Raw genomic sequence first — 23,825 nt, forward strand, 5'->3', positions numbered from 1 at the left:
ATAACTAGGTTGGGCGCGCATTACCTAGCGGGTGCGATCATACCAGCACTAACGCACCGGATCCCATCAGAACTCCGAAGTTAAGCGTGCTTGGGCGAGAGTAGTACTAGGATGGGTGACCCCCTGGGAAGTCCTCGTGTTGCACCCCTCTTTTTTGCCCCCGGGCTTGAGCGTTATGTTTCTTACTTTCAGACGCCTCGGCCCTATTTTACCCGTAGGGTAGGAATAACCTTTTGATTTCTCGACGCCGAGACCCGGGCTGGGGCTGGGTCCCGCGTAGCGCAGTAATTCCGTCCGTAAGTGTGAGGACAACGGAAGGAGAGTCCCCCGCGGCCGAACCTGACGTACTGCCGTGGCGGTCGGCCGCCGCGAAGAAGACGAGATGGAACGCCGGCCGTGGGAGGCGGCGTAACTAGCTTGGGCGGGCATTCCCTAGCGGGTGCGATCATACCAGCACGAACGCACCGGATCCCATCTCTCGGCCCTATTTTACCCGTAGGGTAGGCATTCCTTTTCGATTTCTCGACGCCGAGACCGGTGCTGGGGCTGGGTCCTACGTAGCGCGTTCGAGAGTAATTCCGTCCGTAAGTGTTGCACCGCTGGGAAGTCCTCGTGTTGCACCCCTCTTTTTGCCCCCGGGCTTGAGCGTTCTGTCCTTACTTTCAGACGCCCCGGCCCTACTTTACCCGTCGGGTAGGCTATAACGTTTTGATTTCTCGACGCCGAGACCCGGGCTGGGGCTGGGTCCCGCGTAGCGCAGTAATTCCGTCCGTACGTGTGAGGACAACGGAGGGAGAGTCCCCCGCGGCCGAACCTGAGGTACTACCGTGGCGCGTCGGCCGCCGCAAAGAAGGCGAGATGGAACGCCGGCCGCGGGAGGCGCCATAACTAGGTTGGGCGCGCATTACCTAGCGGGTGCGATCATACCAGCACTAACGCACCGGATCCCATCAGAACTCCGAAGTTAAGCGTGCTTGGGCGAGAGTAGTACTAGGATGGGTGACCCCCTGGGAAGTCCTCGTGTTGCACCCCTCTTTTTTGCCCCCGGGCTTGAGCGTTATGTTTCTTACTTTCAGACGCCTCGGCCCTATTTTACCCGTAGGGTAGGAATAACCTTTTGATTTCTCGACGCCGAGACCCGGGCTGGGGCTGGGTCCCGCGTAGCGCAGTAATTCCGTCCGTAAGTGTGAGGACAACGGAAGGAGAGTCCCCCGCGGCCGAACCTGACGTACTGCCGTGGCGGTCGGCCGCCGCGAAGAAGACGAGATGGAACGCCGGCCGTGGGAGGCGGCGTAACTAGCTTGGGCGGGCATTCCCTAGCGGGTGCGATCATACCAGCACGAACGCACCGGATCCCATCTCTCGGCCCTATTTTACCCGTAGGGTAGGCATTCCTTTTCGATTTCTCGACGCCGAGACCGGTGCTGGGGCTGGGTCCTACGTAGCGCGTTCGAGAGTAATTCCGTCCGTAAGTGTTGCACCGCTGGGAAGTCCTCGTGTTGCACCCCTCTTTTTGCCCCCGGGCTTGAGCGTTCTGTCCTTACTTTCAGACGCCCCGGCCCTACTTTACCCGTCGGGTAGGCTATAACGTTTTGATTTCTCGACGCCGAGACCCGGGCTGGGGCTGGGTCCCGCGTAGCGCAGTAATTCCGTCCGTACGTGTGAGGACAACGGAGGGAGAGTCCCCCGCGGCCGAACCTGAGGTACTACCGTGGCGCGTCGGCCGCCGCAAAGAAGGCGAGATGGAACGCCGGCCGCGGGAGGCGCCATAACTAGGTTGGGCGCGCATTACCTAGCGGGTGCGATCATACCAGCACTAACGCACCGGATCCCATCAGAACTCCGAAGTTAAGCGTGCTTGGGCGAGAGTAGTACTAGGATGGGTGACCCCCTGGGAAGTCCTCGTGTTGCACCCCTCTTTTTTGCCCCCGGGCTTGAGCGTTATGTTTCTTACTTTCAGACGCCTCGGCCCTATTTTACCCGTAGGGTAGGAATAACCTTTTGATTTCTCGACGCCGAGACCCGGGCTGGGGCTGGGTCCCGCGTAGCGCAGTAATTCCGTCCGTAAGTGTGAGGACAACGGAAGGAGAGTCCCCCGCGGCCGAACCTGACGTACTGCCGTGGCGGTCGGCCGCCGCGAAGAAGACGAGATGGAACGCCGGCCGTGGGAGGCGGCGTAACTAGCTTGGGCGGGCATTCCCTAGCGGGTGCGATCATACCAGCACGAACGCACCGGATCCCATCTCTCGGCCCTATTTTACCCGTAGGGTAGGCATTCCTTTTCGATTTCTCGACGCCGAGACCGGTGCTGGGGCTGGGTCCTACGTAGCGCGTTCGAGAGTAATTCCGTCCGTAAGTGTTGCACCGCTGGGAAGTCCTCGTGTTGCACCCCTCTTTTTGCCCCCGGGCTTGAGCGTTCTGTCCTTACTTTCAGACGCCCCGGCCCTACTTTACCCGTCGGGTAGGCTATAACGTTTTGATTTCTCGACGCCGAGACCCGGGCTGGGGCTGGGTCCCGCGTAGCGCAGTAATTCCGTCCGTACGTGTGAGGACAACGGAGGGAGAGTCCCCCGCGGCCGAACCTGAGGTACTACCGTGGCGCGTCGGCCGCCGCAAAGAAGGCGAGATGGAACGCCGGCCGCGGGAGGCGCCATAACTAGGTTGGGCGCGCATTACCTAGCGGGTGCGATCATACCAGCACTAACGCACCGGATCCCATCAGAACTCCGAAGTTAAGCGTGCTTGGGCGAGAGTAGTACTAGGATGGGTGACCCCCTGGGAAGTCCTCGTGTTGCACCCCTCTTTTTTGCCCCCGGGCTTGAGCGTTATGTTTCTTACTTTCAGACGCCTCGGCCCTATTTTACCCGTAGGGTAGGAATAACCTTTTGATTTCTCGACGCCGAGACCCGGGCTGGGGCTGGGTCCCGCGTAGCGCAGTAATTCCGTCCGTAAGTGTGAGGACAACGGAAGGAGAGTCCCCCGCGGCCGAACCTGACGTACTGCCGTGGCGGTCGGCCGCCGCGAAGAAGACGAGATGGAACGCCGGCCGTGGGAGGCGGCGTAACTAGCTTGGGCGGGCATTCCCTAGCGGGTGCGATCATACCAGCACGAACGCACCGGATCCCATCTCTCGGCCCTATTTTACCCGTAGGGTAGGCATTCCTTTTCGATTTCTCGACGCCGAGACCGGTGCTGGGGCTGGGTCCTACGTAGCGCGTTCGAGAGTAATTCCGTCCGTAAGTGTTGCACCGCTGGGAAGTCCTCGTGTTGCACCCCTCTTTTTGCCCCCGGGCTTGAGCGTTCTGTCCTTACTTTCAGACGCCCCGGCCCTACTTTACCCGTCGGGTAGGCTATAACGTTTTGATTTCTCGACGCCGAGACCCGGGCTGGGGCTGGGTCCCGCGTAGCGCAGTAATTCCGTCCGTACGTGTGAGGACAACGGAGGGAGAGTCCCCCGCGGCCGAACCTGAGGTACTACCGTGGCGCGTCGGCCGCCGCAAAGAAGGCGAGATGGAACGCCGGCCGCGGGAGGCGCCATAACTAGGTTGGGCGCGCATTACCTAGCGGGTGCGATCATACCAGCACTAACGCACCGGATCCCATCAGAACTCCGAAGTTAAGCGTGCTTGGGCGAGAGTAGTACTAGGATGGGTGACCCCCTGGGAAGTCCTCGTGTTGCACCCCTCTTTTTTGCCCCCGGGCTTGAGCGTTATGTTTCTTACTTTCAGACGCCTCGGCCCTATTTTACCCGTAGGGTAGGAATAACCTTTTGATTTCTCGACGCCGAGACCCGGGCTGGGGCTGGGTCCCGCGTAGCGCAGTAATTCCGTCCGTAAGTGTGAGGACAACGGAAGGAGAGTCCCCCGCGGCCGAACCTGACGTACTGCCGTGGCGGTCGGCCGCCGCGAAGAAGACGAGATGGAACGCCGGCCGTGGGAGGCGGCGTAACTAGCTTGGGCGGGCATTCCCTAGCGGGTGCGATCATACCAGCACGAACGCACCGGATCCCATCTCTCGGCCCTATTTTACCCGTAGGGTAGGCATTCCTTTTCGATTTCTCGACGCCGAGACCGGTGCTGGGGCTGGGTCCTACGTAGCGCGTTCGAGAGTAATTCCGTCCGTAAGTGTTGCACCGCTGGGAAGTCCTCGTGTTGCACCCCTCTTTTTGCCCCCGGGCTTGAGCGTTCTGTCCTTACTTTCAGACGCCCCGGCCCTACTTTACCCGTCGGGTAGGCTATAACGTTTTGATTTCTCGACGCCGAGACCCGGGCTGGGGCTGGGTCCCGCGTAGCGCAGTAATTCCGTCCGTACGTGTGAGGACAACGGAGGGAGAGTCCCCCGCGGCCGAACCTGAGGTACTACCGTGGCGCGTCGGCCGCCGCAAAGAAGGCGAGATGGAACGCCGGCCGCGGGAGGCGCCATAACTAGGTTGGGCGCGCATTACCTAGCGGGTGCGATCATACCAGCACTAACGCACCGGATCCCATCAGAACTCCGAAGTTAAGCGTGCTTGGGCGAGAGTAGTACTAGGATGGGTGACCCCCTGGGAAGTCCTCGTGTTGCACCCCTCTTTTTTGCCCCCGGGCTTGAGCGTTATGTTTCTTACTTTCAGACGCCTCGGCCCTATTTTACCCGTAGGGTAGGAATAACCTTTTGATTTCTCGACGCCGAGACCCGGGCTGGGGCTGGGTCCCGCGTAGCGCAGTAATTCCGTCCGTAAGTGTGAGGACAACGGAAGGAGAGTCCCCCGCGGCCGAACCTGACGTACTGCCGTGGCGGTCGGCCGCCGCGAAGAAGACGAGATGGAACGCCGGCCGTGGGAGGCGGCGTAACTAGCTTGGGCGGGCATTCCCTAGCGGGTGCGATCATACCAGCACGAACGCACCGGATCCCATCTCTCGGCCCTATTTTACCCGTAGGGTAGGCATTCCTTTTCGATTTCTCGACGCCGAGACCGGTGCTGGGGCTGGGTCCTACGTAGCGCGTTCGAGAGTAATTCCGTCCGTAAGTGTTGCACCGCTGGGAAGTCCTCGTGTTGCACCCCTCTTTTTGCCCCCGGGCTTGAGCGTTCTGTCCTTACTTTCAGACGCCCCGGCCCTACTTTACCCGTCGGGTAGGCTATAACGTTTTGATTTCTCGACGCCGAGACCCGGGCTGGGGCTGGGTCCCGCGTAGCGCAGTAATTCCGTCCGTACGTGTGAGGACAACGGAGGGAGAGTCCCCCGCGGCCGAACCTGAGGTACTACCGTGGCGCGTCGGCCGCCGCAAAGAAGGCGAGATGGAACGCCGGCCGCGGGAGGCGCCATAACTAGGTTGGGCGCGCATTACCTAGCGGGTGCGATCATACCAGCACTAACGCACCGGATCCCATCAGAACTCCGAAGTTAAGCGTGCTTGGGCGAGAGTAGTACTAGGATGGGTGACCCCCTGGGAAGTCCTCGTGTTGCACCCCTCTTTTTTGCCCCCGGGCTTGAGCGTTATGTTTCTTACTTTCAGACGCCTCGGCCCTATTTTACCCGTAGGGTAGGAATAACCTTTTGATTTCTCGACGCCGAGACCCGGGCTGGGGCTGGGTCCCGCGTAGCGCAGTAATTCCGTCCGTAAGTGTGAGGACAACGGAAGGAGAGTCCCCCGCGGCCGAACCTGACGTACTGCCGTGGCGGTCGGCCGCCGCGAAGAAGACGAGATGGAACGCCGGCCGTGGGAGGCGGCGTAACTAGCTTGGGCGGGCATTCCCTAGCGGGTGCGATCATACCAGCACGAACGCACCGGATCCCATCTCTCGGCCCTATTTTACCCGTAGGGTAGGCATTCCTTTTCGATTTCTCGACGCCGAGACCGGTGCTGGGGCTGGGTCCTACGTAGCGCGTTCGAGAGTAATTCCGTCCGTAAGTGTTGCACCGCTGGGAAGTCCTCGTGTTGCACCCCTCTTTTTGCCCCCGGGCTTGAGCGTTCTGTCCTTACTTTCAGACGCCCCGGCCCTACTTTACCCGTCGGGTAGGCTATAACGTTTTGATTTCTCGACGCCGAGACCCGGGCTGGGGCTGGGTCCCGCGTAGCGCAGTAATTCCGTCCGTACGTGTGAGGACAACGGAGGGAGAGTCCCCCGCGGCCGAACCTGAGGTACTACCGTGGCGCGTCGGCCGCCGCAAAGAAGGCGAGATGGAACGCCGGCCGCGGGAGGCGCCATAACTAGGTTGGGCGCGCATTACCTAGCGGGTGCGATCATACCAGCACTAACGCACCGGATCCCATCAGAACTCCGAAGTTAAGCGTGCTTGGGCGAGAGTAGTACTAGGATGGGTGACCCCCTGGGAAGTCCTCGTGTTGCACCCCTCTTTTTTGCCCCCGGGCTTGAGCGTTATGTTTCTTACTTTCAGACGCCTCGGCCCTATTTTACCCGTAGGGTAGGAATAACCTTTTGATTTCTCGACGCCGAGACCCGGGCTGGGGCTGGGTCCCGCGTAGCGCAGTAATTCCGTCCGTAAGTGTGAGGACAACGGAAGGAGAGTCCCCCGCGGCCGAACCTGACGTACTGCCGTGGCGGTCGGCCGCCGCGAAGAAGACGAGATGGAACGCCGGCCGTGGGAGGCGGCGTAACTAGCTTGGGCGGGCATTCCCTAGCGGGTGCGATCATACCAGCACGAACGCACCGGATCCCATCTCTCGGCCCTATTTTACCCGTAGGGTAGGCATTCCTTTTCGATTTCTCGACGCCGAGACCGGTGCTGGGGCTGGGTCCTACGTAGCGCGTTCGAGAGTAATTCCGTCCGTAAGTGTTGCACCGCTGGGAAGTCCTCGTGTTGCACCCCTCTTTTTGCCCCCGGGCTTGAGCGTTCTGTCCTTACTTTCAGACGCCCCGGCCCTACTTTACCCGTCGGGTAGGCTATAACGTTTTGATTTCTCGACGCCGAGACCCGGGCTGGGGCTGGGTCCCGCGTAGCGCAGTAATTCCGTCCGTACGTGTGAGGACAACGGAGGGAGAGTCCCCCGCGGCCGAACCTGAGGTACTACCGTGGCGCGTCGGCCGCCGCAAAGAAGGCGAGATGGAACGCCGGCCGCGGGAGGCGCCATAACTAGGTTGGGCGCGCATTACCTAGCGGGTGCGATCATACCAGCACTAACGCACCGGATCCCATCAGAACTCCGAAGTTAAGCGTGCTTGGGCGAGAGTAGTACTAGGATGGGTGACCCCCTGGGAAGTCCTCGTGTTGCACCCCTCTTTTTTGCCCCCGGGCTTGAGCGTTATGTTTCTTACTTTCAGACGCCTCGGCCCTATTTTACCCGTAGGGTAGGAATAACCTTTTGATTTCTCGACGCCGAGACCCGGGCTGGGGCTGGGTCCCGCGTAGCGCAGTAATTCCGTCCGTAAGTGTGAGGACAACGGAAGGAGAGTCCCCCGCGGCCGAACCTGACGTACTGCCGTGGCGGTCGGCCGCCGCGAAGAAGACGAGATGGAACGCCGGCCGTGGGAGGCGGCGTAACTAGCTTGGGCGGGCATTCCCTAGCGGGTGCGATCATACCAGCACGAACGCACCGGATCCCATCTCTCGGCCCTATTTTACCCGTAGGGTAGGCATTCCTTTTCGATTTCTCGACGCCGAGACCGGTGCTGGGGCTGGGTCCTACGTAGCGCGTTCGAGAGTAATTCCGTCCGTAAGTGTTGCACCGCTGGGAAGTCCTCGTGTTGCACCCCTCTTTTTGCCCCCGGGCTTGAGCGTTCTGTCCTTACTTTCAGACGCCCCGGCCCTACTTTACCCGTCGGGTAGGCTATAACGTTTTGATTTCTCGACGCCGAGACCCGGGCTGGGGCTGGGTCCCGCGTAGCGCAGTAATTCCGTCCGTACGTGTGAGGACAACGGAGGGAGAGTCCCCCGCGGCCGAACCTGAGGTACTACCGTGGCGCGTCGGCCGCCGCAAAGAAGGCGAGATGGAACGCCGGCCGCGGGAGGCGCCATAACTAGGTTGGGCGCGCATTACCTAGCGGGTGCGATCATACCAGCACTAACGCACCGGATCCCATCAGAACTCCGAAGTTAAGCGTGCTTGGGCGAGAGTAGTACTAGGATGGGTGACCCCCTGGGAAGTCCTCGTGTTGCACCCCTCTTTTTTGCCCCCGGGCTTGAGCGTTATGTTTCTTACTTTCAGACGCCTCGGCCCTATTTTACCCGTAGGGTAGGAATAACCTTTTGATTTCTCGACGCCGAGACCCGGGCTGGGGCTGGGTCCCGCGTAGCGCAGTAATTCCGTCCGTAAGTGTGAGGACAACGGAAGGAGAGTCCCCCGCGGCCGAACCTGACGTACTGCCGTGGCGGTCGGCCGCCGCGAAGAAGACGAGATGGAACGCCGGCCGTGGGAGGCGGCGTAACTAGCTTGGGCGGGCATTCCCTAGCGGGTGCGATCATACCAGCACGAACGCACCGGATCCCATCTCTCGGCCCTATTTTACCCGTAGGGTAGGCATTCCTTTTCGATTTCTCGACGCCGAGACCGGTGCTGGGGCTGGGTCCTACGTAGCGCGTTCGAGAGTAATTCCGTCCGTAAGTGTTGCACCGCTGGGAAGTCCTCGTGTTGCACCCCTCTTTTTGCCCCCGGGCTTGAGCGTTCTGTCCTTACTTTCAGACGCCCCGGCCCTACTTTACCCGTCGGGTAGGCTATAACGTTTTGATTTCTCGACGCCGAGACCCGGGCTGGGGCTGGGTCCCGCGTAGCGCAGTAATTCCGTCCGTACGTGTGAGGACAACGGAGGGAGAGTCCCCCGCGGCCGAACCTGAGGTACTACCGTGGCGCGTCGGCCGCCGCAAAGAAGGCGAGATGGAACGCCGGCCGCGGGAGGCGCCATAACTAGGTTGGGCGCGCATTACCTAGCGGGTGCGATCATACCAGCACTAACGCACCGGATCCCATCAGAACTCCGAAGTTAAGCGTGCTTGGGCGAGAGTAGTACTAGGATGGGTGACCCCCTGGGAAGTCCTCGTGTTGCACCCCTCTTTTTTGCCCCCGGGCTTGAGCGTTATGTTTCTTACTTTCAGACGCCTCGGCCCTATTTTACCCGTAGGGTAGGAATAACCTTTTGATTTCTCGACGCCGAGACCCGGGCTGGGGCTGGGTCCCGCGTAGCGCAGTAATTCCGTCCGTAAGTGTGAGGACAACGGAAGGAGAGTCCCCCGCGGCCGAACCTGACGTACTGCCGTGGCGGTCGGCCGCCGCGAAGAAGACGAGATGGAACGCCGGCCGTGGGAGGCGGCGTAACTAGCTTGGGCGGGCATTCCCTAGCGGGTGCGATCATACCAGCACGAACGCACCGGATCCCATCTCTCGGCCCTATTTTACCCGTAGGGTAGGCATTCCTTTTCGATTTCTCGACGCCGAGACCGGTGCTGGGGCTGGGTCCTACGTAGCGCGTTCGAGAGTAATTCCGTCCGTAAGTGTTGCACCGCTGGGAAGTCCTCGTGTTGCACCCCTCTTTTTGCCCCCGGGCTTGAGCGTTCTGTCCTTACTTTCAGACGCCCCGGCCCTACTTTACCCGTCGGGTAGGCTATAACGTTTTGATTTCTCGACGCCGAGACCCGGGCTGGGGCTGGGTCCCGCGTAGCGCAGTAATTCCGTCCGTACGTGTGAGGACAACGGAGGGAGAGTCCCCCGCGGCCGAACCTGAGGTACTACCGTGGCGCGTCGGCCGCCGCAAAGAAGGCGAGATGGAACGCCGGCCGCGGGAGGCGCCATAACTAGGTTGGGCGCGCATTACCTAGCGGGTGCGATCATACCAGCACTAACGCACCGGATCCCATCAGAACTCCGAAGTTAAGCGTGCTTGGGCGAGAGTAGTACTAGGATGGGTGACCCCCTGGGAAGTCCTCGTGTTGCACCCCTCTTTTTTGCCCCCGGGCTTGAGCGTTATGTTTCTTACTTTCAGACGCCTCGGCCCTATTTTACCCGTAGGGTAGGAATAACCTTTTGATTTCTCGACGCCGAGACCCGGGCTGGGGCTGGGTCCCGCGTAGCGCAGTAATTCCGTCCGTAAGTGTGAGGACAACGGAAGGAGAGTCCCCCGCGGCCGAACCTGACGTACTGCCGTGGCGGTCGGCCGCCGCGAAGAAGACGAGATGGAACGCCGGCCGTGGGAGGCGGCGTAACTAGCTTGGGCGGGCATTCCCTAGCGGGTGCGATCATACCAGCACGAACGCACCGGATCCCATCTCTCGGCCCTATTTTACCCGTAGGGTAGGCATTCCTTTTCGATTTCTCGACGCCGAGACCGGTGCTGGGGCTGGGTCCTACGTAGCGCGTTCGAGAGTAATTCCGTCCGTAAGTGTTGCACCGCTGGGAAGTCCTCGTGTTGCACCCCTCTTTTTGCCCCCGGGCTTGAGCGTTCTGTCCTTACTTTCAGACGCCCCGGCCCTACTTTACCCGTCGGGTAGGCTATAACGTTTTGATTTCTCGACGCCGAGACCCGGGCTGGGGCTGGGTCCCGCGTAGCGCAGTAATTCCGTCCGTACGTGTGAGGACAACGGAGGGAGAGTCCCCCGCGGCCGAACCTGAGGTACTACCGTGGCGCGTCGGCCGCCGCAAAGAAGGCGAGATGGAACGCCGGCCGCGGGAGGCGCCATAACTAGGTTGGGCGCGCATTACCTAGCGGGTGCGATCATACCAGCACTAACGCACCGGATCCCATCAGAACTCCGAAGTTAAGCGTGCTTGGGCGAGAGTAGTACTAGGATGGGTGACCCCCTGGGAAGTCCTCGTGTTGCACCCCTCTTTTTTGCCCCCGGGCTTGAGCGTTATGTTTCTTACTTTCAGACGCCTCGGCCCTATTTTACCCGTAGGGTAGGAATAACCTTTTGATTTCTCGACGCCGAGACCCGGGCTGGGGCTGGGTCCCGCGTAGCGCAGTAATTCCGTCCGTAAGTGTGAGGACAACGGAAGGAGAGTCCCCCGCGGCCGAACCTGACGTACTGCCGTGGCGGTCGGCCGCCGCGAAGAAGACGAGATGGAACGCCGGCCGTGGGAGGCGGCGTAACTAGCTTGGGCGGGCATTCCCTAGCGGGTGCGATCATACCAGCACGAACGCACCGGATCCCATCTCTCGGCCCTATTTTACCCGTAGGGTAGGCATTCCTTTTCGATTTCTCGACGCCGAGACCGGTGCTGGGGCTGGGTCCTACGTAGCGCGTTCGAGAGTAATTCCGTCCGTAAGTGTTGCACCGCTGGGAAGTCCTCGTGTTGCACCCCTCTTTTTGCCCCCGGGCTTGAGCGTTCTGTCCTTACTTTCAGACGCCCCGGCCCTACTTTACCCGTCGGGTAGGCTATAACGTTTTGATTTCTCGACGCCGAGACCCGGGCTGGGGCTGGGTCCCGCGTAGCGCAGTAATTCCGTCCGTACGTGTGAGGACAACGGAGGGAGAGTCCCCCGCGGCCGAACCTGAGGTACTACCGTGGCGCGTCGGCCGCCGCAAAGAAGGCGAGATGGAACGCCGGCCGCGGGAGGCGCCATAACTAGGTTGGGCGCGCATTACCTAGCGGGTGCGATCATACCAGCACTAACGCACCGGATCCCATCAGAACTCCGAAGTTAAGCGTGCTTGGGCGAGAGTAGTACTAGGATGGGTGACCCCCTGGGAAGTCCTCGTGTTGCACCCCTCTTTTTTGCCCCCGGGCTTGAGCGTTATGTTTCTTACTTTCAGACGCCTCGGCCCTATTTTACCCGTAGGGTAGGAATAACCTTTTGATTTCTCGACGCCGAGACCCGGGCTGGGGCTGGGTCCCGCGTAGCGCAGTAATTCCGTCCGTAAGTGTGAGGACAACGGAAGGAGAGTCCCCCGCGGCCGAACCTGACGTACTGCCGTGGCGGTCGGCCGCCGCGAAGAAGACGAGATGGAACGCCGGCCGTGGGAGGCGGCGTAACTAGCTTGGGCGGGCATTCCCTAGCGGGTGCGATCATACCAGCACGAACGCACCGGATCCCATCTCTCGGCCCTATTTTACCCGTAGGGTAGGCATTCCTTTTCGATTTCTCGACGCCGAGACCGGTGCTGGGGCTGGGTCCTACGTAGCGCGTTCGAGAGTAATTCCGTCCGTAAGTGTTGCACCGCTGGGAAGTCCTCGTGTTGCACCCCTCTTTTTGCCCCCGGGCTTGAGCGTTCTGTCCTTACTTTCAGACGCCCCGGCCCTACTTTACCCGTCGGGTAGGCTATAACGTTTTGATTTCTCGACGCCGAGACCCGGGCTGGGGCTGGGTCCCGCGTAGCGCAGTAATTCCGTCCGTACGTGTGAGGACAACGGAGGGAGAGTCCCCCGCGGCCGAACCTGAGGTACTACCGTGGCGCGTCGGCCGCCGCAAAGAAGGCGAGATGGAACGCCGGCCGCGGGAGGCGCCATAACTAGGTTGGGCGCGCATTACCTAGCGGGTGCGATCATACCAGCACTAACGCACCGGATCCCATCAGAACTCCGAAGTTAAGCGTGCTTGGGCGAGAGTAGTACTAGGATGGGTGACCCCCTGGGAAGTCCTCGTGTTGCACCCCTCTTTTTTGCCCCCGGGCTTGAGCGTTATGTTTCTTACTTTCAGACGCCTCGGCCCTATTTTACCCGTAGGGTAGGAATAACCTTTTGATTTCTCGACGCCGAGACCCGGGCTGGGGCTGGGTCCCGCGTAGCGCAGTAATTCCGTCCGTAAGTGTGAGGACAACGGAAGGAGAGTCCCCCGCGGCCGAACCTGACGTACTGCCGTGGCGGTCGGCCGCCGCGAAGAAGACGAGATGGAACGCCGGCCGTGGGAGGCGGCGTAACTAGCTTGGGCGGGCATTCCCTAGCGGGTGCGATCATACCAGCACGAACGCACCGGATCCCATCTCTCGGCCCTATTTTACCCGTAGGGTAGGCATTCCTTTTCGATTTCTCGACGCCGAGACCGGTGCTGGGGCTGGGTCCTACGTAGCGCGTTCGAGAGTAATTCCGTCCGTAAGTGTTGCACCGCTGGGAAGTCCTCGTGTTGCACCCCTCTTTTTGCCCCCGGGCTTGAGCGTTCTGTCCTTACTTTCAGACGCCCCGGCCCTACTTTACCCGTCGGGTAGGCTATAACGTTTTGATTTCTCGACGCCGAGACCCGGGCTGGGGCTGGGTCCCGCGTAGCGCAGTAATTCCGTCCGTACGTGTGAGGACAACGGAGGGAGAGTCCCCCGCGGCCGAACCTGAGGTACTACCGTGGCGCGTCGGCCGCCGCAAAGAAGGCGAGATGGAACGCCGGCCGCGGGAGGCGCCATAACTAGGTTGGGCGCGCATTACCTAGCGGGTGCGATCATACCAGCACTAACGCACCGGATCCCATCAGAACTCCGAAGTTAAGCGTGCTTGGGCGAGAGTAGTACTAGGATGGGTGACCCCCTGGGAAGTCCTCGTGTTGCACCCCTCTTTTTTGCCCCCGGGCTTGAGCGTTATGTTTCTTACTTTCAGACGCCTCGGCCCTATTTTACCCGTAGGGTAGGAATAACCTTTTGATTTCTCGACGCCGAGACCCGGGCTGGGGCTGGGTCCCGCGTAGCGCAGTAATTCCGTCCGTAAGTGTGAGGACAACGGAAGGAGAGTCCCCCGCGGCCGAACCTGACGTACTGCCGTGGCGGTCGGCCGCCGCGAAGAAGACGAGATGGAACGCCGGCCGTGGGAGGCGGCGTAACTAGCTTGGGCGGGCATTCCCTAGCGGGTGCGATCATACCAGCACGAACGCACCGGATCCCATCTCTCGGCCCTATTTTACCCGTAGGGTAGGCATTCCTTTTCGATTTCTCGACGCCGAGACCGGTGCTGGGGCTGGGTCCTACGTAGCGCGTTCGAGAGTAATTCCGTCCGTAAGTGTTGCACCGCTGGGAAGTCCTCGTGTTGCACCCCTCTTTTTGCCCCCGGGCTTGAGCGTTCTGTCCTTACTTTCAGACGCCCCGGCCCTACTTTACCCGTCGGGTAGGCTATAACGTTTTGATTTCTCGACGCCGAGACCCGGGCTGGGGCTGGGTCCCGCGTAGCGCAGTAATTCCGTCCGTACGTGTGAGGACAACGGAGGGAGAGTCCCCCGCGGCCGAACCTGAGGTACTACCGTGGCGCGTCGGCCGCCGCAAAGAAGGCGAGATGGAACGCCGGCCGCGGGAGGCGCCATAACTAGGTTGGGCGCGCATTACCTAGCGGGTGCGATCATACCAGCACTAACGCACCGGATCCCATCAGAACTCCGAAGTTAAGCGTGCTTGGGCGAGAGTAGTACTAGGATGGGTGACCCCCTGGGAAGTCCTCGTGTTGCACCCCTCTTTTTTGCCCCCGGGCTTGAGCGTTATGTTTCTTACTTTCAGACGCCTCGGCCCTATTTTACCCGTAGGGTAGGAATAACCTTTTGATTTCTCGACGCCGAGACCCGGGCTGGGGCTGGGTCCCGCGTAGCGCAGTAATTCCGTCCGTAAGTGTGAGGACAACGGAAGGAGAGTCCCCCGCGGCCGAACCTGACGTACTGCCGTGGCGGTCGGCCGCCGCGAAGAAGACGAGATGGAACGCCGGCCGTGGGAGGCGGCGTAACTAGCTTGGGCGGGCATTCCCTAGCGGGTGCGATCATACCAGCACGAACGCACCGGATCCCATCTCTCGGCCCTATTTTACCCGTAGGGTAGGCATTCCTTTTCGATTTCTCGACGCCGAGACCGGTGCTGGGGCTGGGTCCTACGTAGCGCGTTCGAGAGTAATTCCGTCCGTAAGTGTTGCACCGCTGGGAAGTCCTCGTGTTGCACCCCTCTTTTTGCCCCCGGGCTTGAGCGTTCTGTCCTTACTTTCAGACGCCCCGGCCCTACTTTACCCGTCGGGTAGGCTATAACGTTTTGATTTCTCGACGCCGAGACCCGGGCTGGGGCTGGGTCCCGCGTAGCGCAGTAATTCCGTCCGTACGTGTGAGGACAACGGAGGGAGAGTCCCCCGCGGCCGAACCTGAGGTACTACCGTGGCGCGTCGGCCGCCGCAAAGAAGGCGAGATGGAACGCCGGCCGCGGGAGGCGCCATAACTAGGTTGGGCGCGCATTACCTAGCGGGTGCGATCATACCAGCACTAACGCACCGGATCCCATCAGAACTCCGAAGTTAAGCGTGCTTGGGCGAGAGTAGTACTAGGATGGGTGACCCCCTGGGAAGTCCTCGTGTTGCACCCCTCTTTTTTGCCCCCGGGCTTGAGCGTTATGTTTCTTACTTTCAGACGCCTCGGCCCTATTTTACCCGTAGGGTAGGAATAACCTTTTGATTTCTCGACGCCGAGACCCGGGCTGGGGCTGGGTCCCGCGTAGCGCAGTAATTCCGTCCGTAAGTGTGAGGACAACGGAAGGAGAGTCCCCCGCGGCCGAACCTGACGTACTGCCGTGGCGGTCGGCCGCCGCGAAGAAGACGAGATGGAACGCCGGCCGTGGGAGGCGGCGTAACTAGCTTGGGCGGGCATTCCCTAGCGGGTGCGATCATACCAGCACGAACGCACCGGATCCCATCTCTCGGCCCTATTTTACCCGTAGGGTAGGCATTCCTTTTCGATTTCTCGACGCCGAGACCGGTGCTGGGGCTGGGTCCTACGTAGCGCGTTCGAGAGTAATTCCGTCCGTAAGTGTTGCACCGCTGGGAAGTCCTCGTGTTGCACCCCTCTTTTTGCCCCCGGGCTTGAGCGTTCTGTCCTTACTTTCAGACGCCCCGGCCCTACTTTACCCGTCGGGTAGGCTATAACGTTTTGATTTCTCGACGCCGAGACCCGGGCTGGGGCTGGGTCCCGCGTAGCGCAGTAATTCCGTCCGTACGTGTGAGGACAACGGAGGGAGAGTCCCCCGCGGCCGAACCTGAGGTACTACCGTGGCGCGTCGGCCGCCGCAAAGAAGGCGAGATGGAACGCCGGCCGCGGGAGGCGCCATAACTAGGTTGGGCGCGCATTACCTAGCGGGTGCGATCATACCAGCACTAACGCACCGGATCCCATCAGAACTCCGAAGTTAAGCGTGCTTGGGCGAGAGTAGTACTAGGATGGGTGACCCCCTGGGAAGTCCTCGTGTTGCACCCCTCTTTTTTGCCCCCGGGCTTGAGCGTTATGTTTCTTACTTTCAGACGCCTCGGCCCTATTTTACCCGTAGGGTAGGAATAACCTTTTGATTTCTCGACGCCGAGACCCGGGCTGGGGCTGGGTCCCGCGTAGCGCAGTAATTCCGTCCGTAAGTGTGAGGACAACGGAAGGAGAGTCCCCCGCGGCCGAACCTGACGTACTGCCGTGGCGGTCGGCCGCCGCGAAGAAGACGAGATGGAACGCCGGCCGTGGGAGGCGGCGTAACTAGCTTGGGCGGGCATTCCCTAGCGGGTGCGATCATACCAGCACGAACGCACCGGATCCCATCTCTCGGCCCTATTTTACCCGTAGGGTAGGCATTCCTTTTCGATTTCTCGACGCCGAGACCGGTGCTGGGGCTGGGTCCTACGTAGCGCGTTCGAGAGTAATTCCGTCCGTAAGTGTTGCACCGCTGGGAAGTCCTCGTGTTGCACCCCTCTTTTTGCCCCCGGGCTTGAGCGTTCTGTCCTTACTTTCAGACGCCCCGGCCCTACTTTACCCGTCGGGTAGGCTATAACGTTTTGATTTCTCGACGCCGAGACCCGGGCTGGGGCTGGGTCCCGCGTAGCGCAGTAATTCCGTCCGTACGTGTGAGGACAACGGAGGGAGAGTCCCCCGCGGCCGAACCTGAGGTACTACCGTGGCGCGTCGGCCGCCGCAAAGAAGGCGAGATGGAACGCCGGCCGCGGGAGGCGCCATAACTAGGTTGGGCGCGCATTACCTAGCGGGTGCGATCATACCAGCACTAACGCACCGGATCCCATCAGAACTCCGAAGTTAAGCGTGCTTGGGCGAGAGTAGTACTAGGATGGGTGACCCCCTGGGAAGTCCTCGTGTTGCACCCCTCTTTTTTGCCCCCGGGCTTGAGCGTTATGTTTCTTACTTTCAGACGCCTCGGCCCTATTTTACCCGTAGGGTAGGAATAACCTTTTGATTTCTCGACGCCGAGACCCGGGCTGGGGCTGGGTCCCGCGTAGCGCAGTAATTCCGTCCGTAAGTGTGAGGACAACGGAAGGAGAGTCCCCCGCGGCCGAACCTGACGTACTGCCGTGGCGGTCGGCCGCCGCGAAGAAGACGAGATGGAACGCCGGCCGTGGGAGGCGGCGTAACTAGCTTGGGCGGGCATTCCCTAGCGGGTGCGATCATACCAGCACGAACGCACCGGATCCCATCTCTCGGCCCTATTTTACCCGTAGGGTAGGCATTCCTTTTCGATTTCTCGACGCCGAGACCGGTGCTGGGGCTGGGTCCTACGTAGCGCGTTCGAGAGTAATTCCGTCCGTAAGTGTTGCACCGCTGGGAAGTCCTCGTGTTGCACCCCTCTTTTTGCCCCCGGGCTTGAGCGTTCTGTCCTTACTTTCAGACGCCCCGGCCCTACTTTACCCGTCGGGTAGGCTATAACGTTTTGATTTCTCGACGCCGAGACCCGGGCTGGGGCTGGGTCCCGCGTAGCGCAGTAATTCCGTCCGTACGTGTGAGGACAACGGAGGGAGAGTCCCCCGCGGCCGAACCTGAGGTACTACCGTGGCGCGTCGGCCGCCGCAAAGAAGGCGAGATGGAACGCCGGCCGCGGGAGGCGCCATAACTAGGTTGGGCGCGCATTACCTAGCGGGTGCGATCATACCAGCACTAACGCACCGGATCCCATCAGAACTCCGAAGTTAAGCGTGCTTGGGCGAGAGTAGTACTAGGATGGGTGACCCCCTGGGAAGTCCTCGTGTTGCACCCCTCTTTTTTGCCCCCGGGCTTGAGCGTTATGTTTCTTACTTTCAGACGCCTCGGCCCTATTTTACCCGTAGGGTAGGAATAACCTTTTGATTTCTCGACGCCGAGACCCGGGCTGGGGCTGGGTCCCGCGTAGCGCAGTAATTCCGTCCGTAAGTGTGAGGACAACGGAAGGAGAGTCCCCCGCGGCCGAACCTGACGTACTGCCGTGGCGGTCGGCCGCCGCGAAGAAGACGAGATGGAACGCCGGCCGTGGGAGGCGGCGTAACTAGCTTGGGCGGGCATTCCCTAGCGGGTGCGATCATACCAGCACGAACGCACCGGATCCCATCTCTCGGCCCTATTTTACCCGTAGGGTAGGCATTCCTTTTCGATTTCTCGACGCCGAGACCGGTGCTGGGGCTGGGTCCTACGTAGCGCGTTCGAGAGTAATTCCGTCCGTAAGTGTTGCACCGCTGGGAAGTCCTCGTGTTGCACCCCTCTTTTTGCCCCCGGGCTTGAGCGTTCTGTCCTTACTTTCAGACGCCCCGGCCCTACTTTACCCGTCGGGTAGGCTATAACGTTTTGATTTCTCGACGCCGAGACCCGGGCTGGGGCTGGGTCCCGCGTAGCGCAGTAATTCCGTCCGTACGTGTGAGGACAACGGAGGGAGAGTCCCCCGCGGCCGAACCTGAGGTACTACCGTGGCGCGTCGGCCGCCGCAAAGAAGGCGAGATGGAACGCCGGCCGCGGGAGGCGCCATAACTAGGTTGGGCGCGCATTACCTAGCGGGTGCGATCATACCAGCACTAACGCACCGGATCCCATCAGAACTCCGAAGTTAAGCGTGCTTGGGCGAGAGTAGTACTAGGATGGGTGACCCCCTGGGAAGTCCTCGTGTTGCACCCCTCTTTTTTGCCCCCGGGCTTGAGCGTTATGTTTCTTACTTTCAGACGCCTCGGCCCTATTTTACCCGTAGGGTAGGAATAACCTTTTGATTTCTCGACGCCGAGACCCGGGCTGGGGCTGGGTCCCGCGTAGCGCAGTAATTCCGTCCGTAAGTGTGAGGACAACGGAAGGAGAGTCCCCCGCGGCCGAACCTGACGTACTGCCGTGGCGGTCGGCCGCCGCGAAGAAGACGAGATGGAACGCCGGCCGTGGGAGGCGGCGTAACTAGCTTGGGCGGGCATTCCCTAGCGGGTGCGATCATACCAGCACGAACGCACCGGATCCCATCTCTCGGCCCTATTTTACCCGTAGGGTAGGCATTCCTTTTCGATTTCTCGACGCCGAGACCGGTGCTGGGGCTGGGTCCTACGTAGCGCGTTCGAGAGTAATTCCGTCCGTAAGTGTTGCACCGCTGGGAAGTCCTCGTGTTGCACCCCTCTTTTTGCCCCCGGGCTTGAGCGTTCTGTCCTTACTTTCAGACGCCCCGGCCCTACTTTACCCGTCGGGTAGGCTATAACGTTTTGATTTCTCGACGCCGAGACCCGGGCTGGGGCTGGGTCCCGCGTAGCGCAGTAATTCCGTCCGTACGTGTGAGGACAACGGAGGGAGAGTCCCCCGCGGCCGAACCTGAGGTACTACCGTGGCGCGTCGGCCGCCGCAAAGAAGGCGAGATGGAACGCCGGCCGCGGGAGGCGCCATAACTAGGTTGGGCGCGCATTACCTAGCGGGTGCGATCATACCAGCACTAACGCACCGGATCCCATCAGAACTCCGAAGTTAAGCGTGCTTGGGCGAGAGTAGTACTAGGATGGGTGACCCCCTGGGAAGTCCTCGTGTTGCACCCCTCTTTTTTGCCCCCGGGCTTGAGCGTTATGTTTCTTACTTTCAGACGCCTCGGCCCTATTTTACCCGTAGGGTAGGAATAACCTTTTGATTTCTCGACGCCGAGACCCGGGCTGGGGCTGGGTCCCGCGTAGCGCAGTAATTCCGTCCGTAAGTGTGAGGACAACGGAAGGAGAGTCCCCCGCGGCCGAACCTGACGTACTGCCGTGGCGGTCGGCCGCCGCGAAGAAGACGAGATGGAACGCCGGCCGTGGGAGGCGGCGTAACTAGCTTGGGCGGGCATTCCCTAGCGGGTGCGATCATACCAGCACGAACGCACCGGATCCCATCTCTCGGCCCTATTTTACCCGTAGGGTAGGCATTCCTTTTCGATTTCTCGACGCCGAGACCGGTGCTGGGGCTGGGTCCTACGTAGCGCGTTCGAGAGTAATTCCGTCCGTAAGTGTTGCACCGCTGGGAAGTCCTCGTGTTGCACCCCTCTTTTTGCCCCCGGGCTTGAGCGTTCTGTCCTTACTTTCAGACGCCCCGGCCCTACTTTACCCGTCGGGTAGGCTATAACGTTTTGATTTCTCGACGCCGAGACCCGGGCTGGGGCTGGGTCCCGCGTAGCGCAGTAATTCCGTCCGTACGTGTGAGGACAACGGAGGGAGAGTCCCCCGCGGCCGAACCTGAGGTACTACCGTGGCGCGTCGGCCGCCGCAAAGAAGGCGAGATGGAACGCCGGCCGCGGGAGGCGCCATAACTAGGTTGGGCGCGCATTACCTAGCGGGTGCGATCATACCAGCACTAACGCACCGGATCCCATCAGAACTCCGAAGTTAAGCGTGCTTGGGCGAGAGTAGTACTAGGATGGGTGACCCCCTGGGAAGTCCTCGTGTTGCACCCCTCTTTTTTGCCCCCGGGCTTGAGCGTTATGTTTCTTACTTTCAGACGCCTCGGCCCTATTTTACCCGTAGGGTAGGAATAACCTTTTGATTTCTCGACGCCGAGACCCGGGCTGGGGCTGGGTCCCGCGTAGCGCAGTAATTCCGTCCGTAAGTGTGAGGACAACGGAAGGAGAGTCCCCCGCGGCCGAACCTGACGTACTGCCGTGGCGGTCGGCCGCCGCGAAGAAGACGAGATGGAACGCCGGCCGTGGGAGGCGGCGTAACTAGCTTGGGCGGGCATTCCCTAGCGGGTGCGATCATACCAGCACGAACGCACCGGATCCCATCTCTCGGCCCTATTTTACCCGTAGGGTAGGCATTCCTTTTCGATTTCTCGACGCCGAGACCGGTGCTGGGGCTGGGTCCTACGTAGCGCGTTCGAGAGTAATTCCGTCCGTAAGTGTTGCACCGCTGGGAAGTCCTCGTGTTGCACCCCTCTTTTTGCCCCCGGGCTTGAGCGTTCTGTCCTTACTTTCAGACGCCCCGGCCCTACTTTACCCGTCGGGTAGGCTATAACGTTTTGATTTCTCGACGCCGAGACCCGGGCTGGGGCTGGGTCCCGCGTAGCGCAGTAATTCCGTCCGTACGTGTGAGGACAACGGAGGGAGAGTCCCCCGCGGCCGAACCTGAGGTACTACCGTGGCGCGTCGGCCGCCGCAAAGAAGGCGAGATGGAACGCCGGCCGCGGGAGGCGCCATAACTAGGTTGGGCGCGCATTACCTAGCGGGTGCGATCATACCAGCACTAACGCACCGGATCCCATCAGAACTCCGAAGTTAAGCGTGCTTGGGCGAGAGTAGTACTAGGATGGGTGACCCCCTGGGAAGTCCTCGTGTTGCACCCCTCTTTTTTGCCCCCGGGCTTGAGCGTTATGTTTCTTACTTTCAGACGCCTCGGCCCTATTTTACCCGTAGGGTAGGAATAACCTTTTGATTTCTCGACGCCGAGACCCGGGCTGGGGCTGGGTCCCGCGTAGCGCAGTAATTCCGTCCGTAAGTGTGAGGACAACGGAAGGAGAGTCCCCCGCGGCCGAACCTGACGTACTGCCGTGGCGGTCGGCCGCCGCGAAGAAGACGAGATGGAACGCCGGCCGTGGGAGGCGGCGTAACTAGCTTGGGCGGGCATTCCCTAGCGGGTGCGATCATACCAGCACGAACGCACCGGATCCCATCTCTCGGCCCTATTTTACCCGTAGGGTAGGCATTCCTTTTCGATTTCTCGACGCCGAGACCGGTGCTGGGGCTGGGTCCTACGTAGCGCGTTCGAGAGTAATTCCGTCCGTAAGTGTTGCACCGCTGGGAAGTCCTCGTGTTGCACCCCTCTTTTTGCCCCCGGGCTTGAGCGTTCTGTCCTTACTTTCAGACGCCCCGGCCCTACTTTACCCGTCGGGTAGGCTATAACGTTTTGATTTCTCGACGCCGAGACCCGGGCTGGGGCTGGGTCCCGCGTAGCGCAGTAATTCCGTCCGTACGTGTGAGGACAACGGAGGGAGAGTCCCCCGCGGCCGAACCTGAGGTACTACCGTGGCGCGTCGGCCGCCGCAAAGAAGGCGAGATGGAACGCCGGCCGCGGGAGGCGCCATAACTAGGTTGGGCGCGCATTACCTAGCGGGTGCGATCATACCAGCACTAACGCACCGGATCCCATCAGAACTCCGAAGTTAAGCGTGCTTGGGCGAGAGTAGTACTAGGATGGGTGACCCCCTGGGAAGTCCTCGTGTTGCACCCCTCTTTTTTGCCCCCGGGCTTGAGCGTTATGTTTCTTACTTTCAGACGCCTCGGCCCTATTTTACCCGTAGGGTAGGAATAACCTTTTGATTTCTCGACGCCGAGACCCGGGCTGGGGCTGGGTCCCGCGTAGCGCAGTAATTCCGTCCGTAAGTGTGAGGACAACGGAAGGAGAGTCCCCCGCGGCCGAACCTGACGTACTGCCGTGGCGGTCGGCCGCCGCGAAGAAGACGAGATGGAACGCCGGCCGTGGGAGGCGGCGTAACTAGCTTGGGCGGGCATTCCCTAGCGGGTGCGATCATACCAGCACGAACGCACCGGATCCCATCTCTCGGCCCTATTTTACCCGTAGGGTAGGCATTCCTTTTCGATTTCTCGACGCCGAGACCGGTGCTGGGGCTGGGTCCTACGTAGCGCGTTCGAGAGTAATTCCGTCCGTAAGTGTTGCACCGCTGGGAAGTCCTCGTGTTGCACCCCTCTTTTTGCCCCCGGGCTTGAGCGTTCTGTCCTTACTTTCAGACGCCCCGGCCCTACTTTACCCGTCGGGTAGGCTATAACGTTTTGATTTCTCGACGCCGAGACCCGGGCTGGGGCTGGGTCCCGCGTAGCGCAGTAATTCCGTCCGTACGTGTGAGGACAACGGAGGGAGAGTCCCCCGCGGCCGAACCTGAGGTACTACCGTGGCGCGTCGGCCGCCGCAAAGAAGGCGAGATGGAACGCCGGCCGCGGGAGGCGCCATAACTAGGTTGGGCGCGCATTACCTAGCGGGTGCGATCATACCAGCACTAACGCACCGGATCCCATCAGAACTCCGAAGTTAAGCGTGCTTGGGCGAGAGTAGTACTAGGATGGGTGACCCCTGGGAAGTCCTCGTGTTGCACCCCTCTTTTTTGCCCCCGGGCTTGAGCGTTATGTTTCTTACTTTCAGACGCCTCGGCCCTATTTTACCCGTAGGGTAGGAATAACCTTTTGATTTCTCGACGCCGAGACCCGGGCTGGGGCTGGGTCCCGCGTAGCGCAGTAATTCCGTCCGTAAGTGTGAGGACAACGGAAGGAGAGTCCCCCGCGGCCGAACCTGACGTACTGCCGTGGCGGTCGGCCGCCGCGAAGAAGACGAGATGGAACGCCGGCCGTGGGAGGCGGCGTAACTAGCTTGGGCGGGCATTCCCTAGCGGGTGCGATCATACCAGCACGAACGCACCGGATCCCATCTCTCGGCCCTATTTTACCCGTAGGGTAGGCATTCCTTTTCGATTTCTCGACGCCGAGACCGGTGCTGGGGCTGGGTCCTACGTAGCGCGTTCGAGAGTAATTCCGTCCGTAAGTGTTGCACCGCTGGGAAGTCCTCGTGTTGCACCCCTCTTTTTGCCCCCGGGCTTGAGCGTTCTGTCCTTACTTTCAGACGCCCCGGCCCTACTTTACCCGTCGGGTAGGCTATAACGTTTTGATTTCTCGACGCCGAGACCCGGGCTGGGGCTGGGTCCCGCGTAGCGCAGTAATTCCGTCCGTACGTGTGAGGACAACGGAGGGAGAGTCCCCCGCGGCCGAACCTGAGGTACTACCGTGGCGCGTCGGCCG

At 60.8% G+C, this 23,825-nt stretch overlaps 27 non-coding genes across 27 annotated transcripts; all 27 read left to right on the top strand.

Moving 5' to 3' along the window:
- Positions 1 to 29: 29 nt before the first annotated feature.
- LOC127244623 (5S ribosomal RNA) lies at positions 30 to 148 on the top strand. Its single transcript, XR_007837257.1, has one exon. It is a non-coding gene; the product is annotated as a 5S ribosomal RNA (ribosomal RNA).
- A 765-nt stretch (positions 149 to 913) lies between these two features.
- Positions 914 to 1,032, top strand: LOC127244625 (5S ribosomal RNA). The gene has a single exon (XR_007837258.1). It is a non-coding gene; the product is annotated as a 5S ribosomal RNA (ribosomal RNA).
- A 765-nt stretch (positions 1,033 to 1,797) lies between these two features.
- Positions 1,798 to 1,916, top strand: LOC127244626 (5S ribosomal RNA). The gene has a single exon (XR_007837259.1). It is a non-coding gene; the product is annotated as a 5S ribosomal RNA (ribosomal RNA).
- Positions 1,917 to 2,681: 765 nt separating this feature from the next.
- Positions 2,682 to 2,800, top strand: LOC127244627 (5S ribosomal RNA). Its single transcript, XR_007837260.1, has one exon. It is a non-coding gene; the product is annotated as a 5S ribosomal RNA (ribosomal RNA).
- Positions 2,801 to 3,565: 765 nt separating this feature from the next.
- Positions 3,566 to 3,684, top strand: LOC127244628 (5S ribosomal RNA). The gene has a single exon (XR_007837261.1). It is a non-coding gene; the product is annotated as a 5S ribosomal RNA (ribosomal RNA).
- Positions 3,685 to 4,449: 765 nt separating this feature from the next.
- On the top strand, positions 4,450 to 4,568 carry LOC127244629 (5S ribosomal RNA). The gene has a single exon (XR_007837262.1). It is a non-coding gene; the product is annotated as a 5S ribosomal RNA (ribosomal RNA).
- A 765-nt stretch (positions 4,569 to 5,333) lies between these two features.
- LOC127244630 (5S ribosomal RNA) lies at positions 5,334 to 5,452 on the top strand. The gene has a single exon (XR_007837263.1). It is a non-coding gene; the product is annotated as a 5S ribosomal RNA (ribosomal RNA).
- A 765-nt stretch (positions 5,453 to 6,217) lies between these two features.
- LOC127244632 (5S ribosomal RNA) lies at positions 6,218 to 6,336 on the top strand. The gene has a single exon (XR_007837265.1). It is a non-coding gene; the product is annotated as a 5S ribosomal RNA (ribosomal RNA).
- A 765-nt stretch (positions 6,337 to 7,101) lies between these two features.
- LOC127244633 (5S ribosomal RNA) lies at positions 7,102 to 7,220 on the top strand. The gene has a single exon (XR_007837266.1). It is a non-coding gene; the product is annotated as a 5S ribosomal RNA (ribosomal RNA).
- Positions 7,221 to 7,985: 765 nt separating this feature from the next.
- LOC127244634 (5S ribosomal RNA) lies at positions 7,986 to 8,104 on the top strand. Its single transcript, XR_007837267.1, has one exon. It is a non-coding gene; the product is annotated as a 5S ribosomal RNA (ribosomal RNA).
- Positions 8,105 to 8,869: 765 nt separating this feature from the next.
- LOC127244635 (5S ribosomal RNA) lies at positions 8,870 to 8,988 on the top strand. Its single transcript, XR_007837268.1, has one exon. It is a non-coding gene; the product is annotated as a 5S ribosomal RNA (ribosomal RNA).
- A 765-nt stretch (positions 8,989 to 9,753) lies between these two features.
- Positions 9,754 to 9,872, top strand: LOC127244636 (5S ribosomal RNA). Its single transcript, XR_007837269.1, has one exon. It is a non-coding gene; the product is annotated as a 5S ribosomal RNA (ribosomal RNA).
- A 765-nt stretch (positions 9,873 to 10,637) lies between these two features.
- On the top strand, positions 10,638 to 10,756 carry LOC127244637 (5S ribosomal RNA). Its single transcript, XR_007837270.1, has one exon. It is a non-coding gene; the product is annotated as a 5S ribosomal RNA (ribosomal RNA).
- A 765-nt stretch (positions 10,757 to 11,521) lies between these two features.
- LOC127244638 (5S ribosomal RNA) lies at positions 11,522 to 11,640 on the top strand. Its single transcript, XR_007837271.1, has one exon. It is a non-coding gene; the product is annotated as a 5S ribosomal RNA (ribosomal RNA).
- A 765-nt stretch (positions 11,641 to 12,405) lies between these two features.
- On the top strand, positions 12,406 to 12,524 carry LOC127244639 (5S ribosomal RNA). Its single transcript, XR_007837272.1, has one exon. It is a non-coding gene; the product is annotated as a 5S ribosomal RNA (ribosomal RNA).
- Positions 12,525 to 13,289: 765 nt separating this feature from the next.
- On the top strand, positions 13,290 to 13,408 carry LOC127244640 (5S ribosomal RNA). The gene has a single exon (XR_007837273.1). It is a non-coding gene; the product is annotated as a 5S ribosomal RNA (ribosomal RNA).
- A 765-nt stretch (positions 13,409 to 14,173) lies between these two features.
- Positions 14,174 to 14,292, top strand: LOC127244641 (5S ribosomal RNA). The gene has a single exon (XR_007837274.1). It is a non-coding gene; the product is annotated as a 5S ribosomal RNA (ribosomal RNA).
- A 765-nt stretch (positions 14,293 to 15,057) lies between these two features.
- Positions 15,058 to 15,176, top strand: LOC127244643 (5S ribosomal RNA). Its single transcript, XR_007837276.1, has one exon. It is a non-coding gene; the product is annotated as a 5S ribosomal RNA (ribosomal RNA).
- Positions 15,177 to 15,941: 765 nt separating this feature from the next.
- Positions 15,942 to 16,060, top strand: LOC127244644 (5S ribosomal RNA). The gene has a single exon (XR_007837277.1). It is a non-coding gene; the product is annotated as a 5S ribosomal RNA (ribosomal RNA).
- Positions 16,061 to 16,825: 765 nt separating this feature from the next.
- On the top strand, positions 16,826 to 16,944 carry LOC127244645 (5S ribosomal RNA). Its single transcript, XR_007837278.1, has one exon. It is a non-coding gene; the product is annotated as a 5S ribosomal RNA (ribosomal RNA).
- A 765-nt stretch (positions 16,945 to 17,709) lies between these two features.
- On the top strand, positions 17,710 to 17,828 carry LOC127244646 (5S ribosomal RNA). The gene has a single exon (XR_007837279.1). It is a non-coding gene; the product is annotated as a 5S ribosomal RNA (ribosomal RNA).
- A 765-nt stretch (positions 17,829 to 18,593) lies between these two features.
- On the top strand, positions 18,594 to 18,712 carry LOC127244647 (5S ribosomal RNA). The gene has a single exon (XR_007837280.1). It is a non-coding gene; the product is annotated as a 5S ribosomal RNA (ribosomal RNA).
- Positions 18,713 to 19,477: 765 nt separating this feature from the next.
- On the top strand, positions 19,478 to 19,596 carry LOC127244648 (5S ribosomal RNA). Its single transcript, XR_007837281.1, has one exon. It is a non-coding gene; the product is annotated as a 5S ribosomal RNA (ribosomal RNA).
- Positions 19,597 to 20,361: 765 nt separating this feature from the next.
- LOC127244649 (5S ribosomal RNA) lies at positions 20,362 to 20,480 on the top strand. The gene has a single exon (XR_007837282.1). It is a non-coding gene; the product is annotated as a 5S ribosomal RNA (ribosomal RNA).
- Positions 20,481 to 21,245: 765 nt separating this feature from the next.
- Positions 21,246 to 21,364, top strand: LOC127244651 (5S ribosomal RNA). The gene has a single exon (XR_007837283.1). It is a non-coding gene; the product is annotated as a 5S ribosomal RNA (ribosomal RNA).
- A 765-nt stretch (positions 21,365 to 22,129) lies between these two features.
- LOC127244652 (5S ribosomal RNA) lies at positions 22,130 to 22,248 on the top strand. Its single transcript, XR_007837284.1, has one exon. It is a non-coding gene; the product is annotated as a 5S ribosomal RNA (ribosomal RNA).
- Positions 22,249 to 23,013: 765 nt separating this feature from the next.
- On the top strand, positions 23,014 to 23,131 carry LOC127244662 (5S ribosomal RNA). The gene has a single exon (XR_007837294.1). It is a non-coding gene; the product is annotated as a 5S ribosomal RNA (ribosomal RNA).
- The last annotated feature ends 694 nt before the right edge of the window (positions 23,132 to 23,825 follow it).

Source organism: Andrographis paniculata, unplaced genomic scaffold (assembly GCF_009805555.1).
Source record: "Andrographis paniculata isolate CXL003 unplaced genomic scaffold, ASM980555v1 Contig211END, whole genome shotgun sequence".
NCBI lineage: Eukaryota > Viridiplantae > Streptophyta > Magnoliopsida > Lamiales > Acanthaceae > Andrographis > Andrographis paniculata.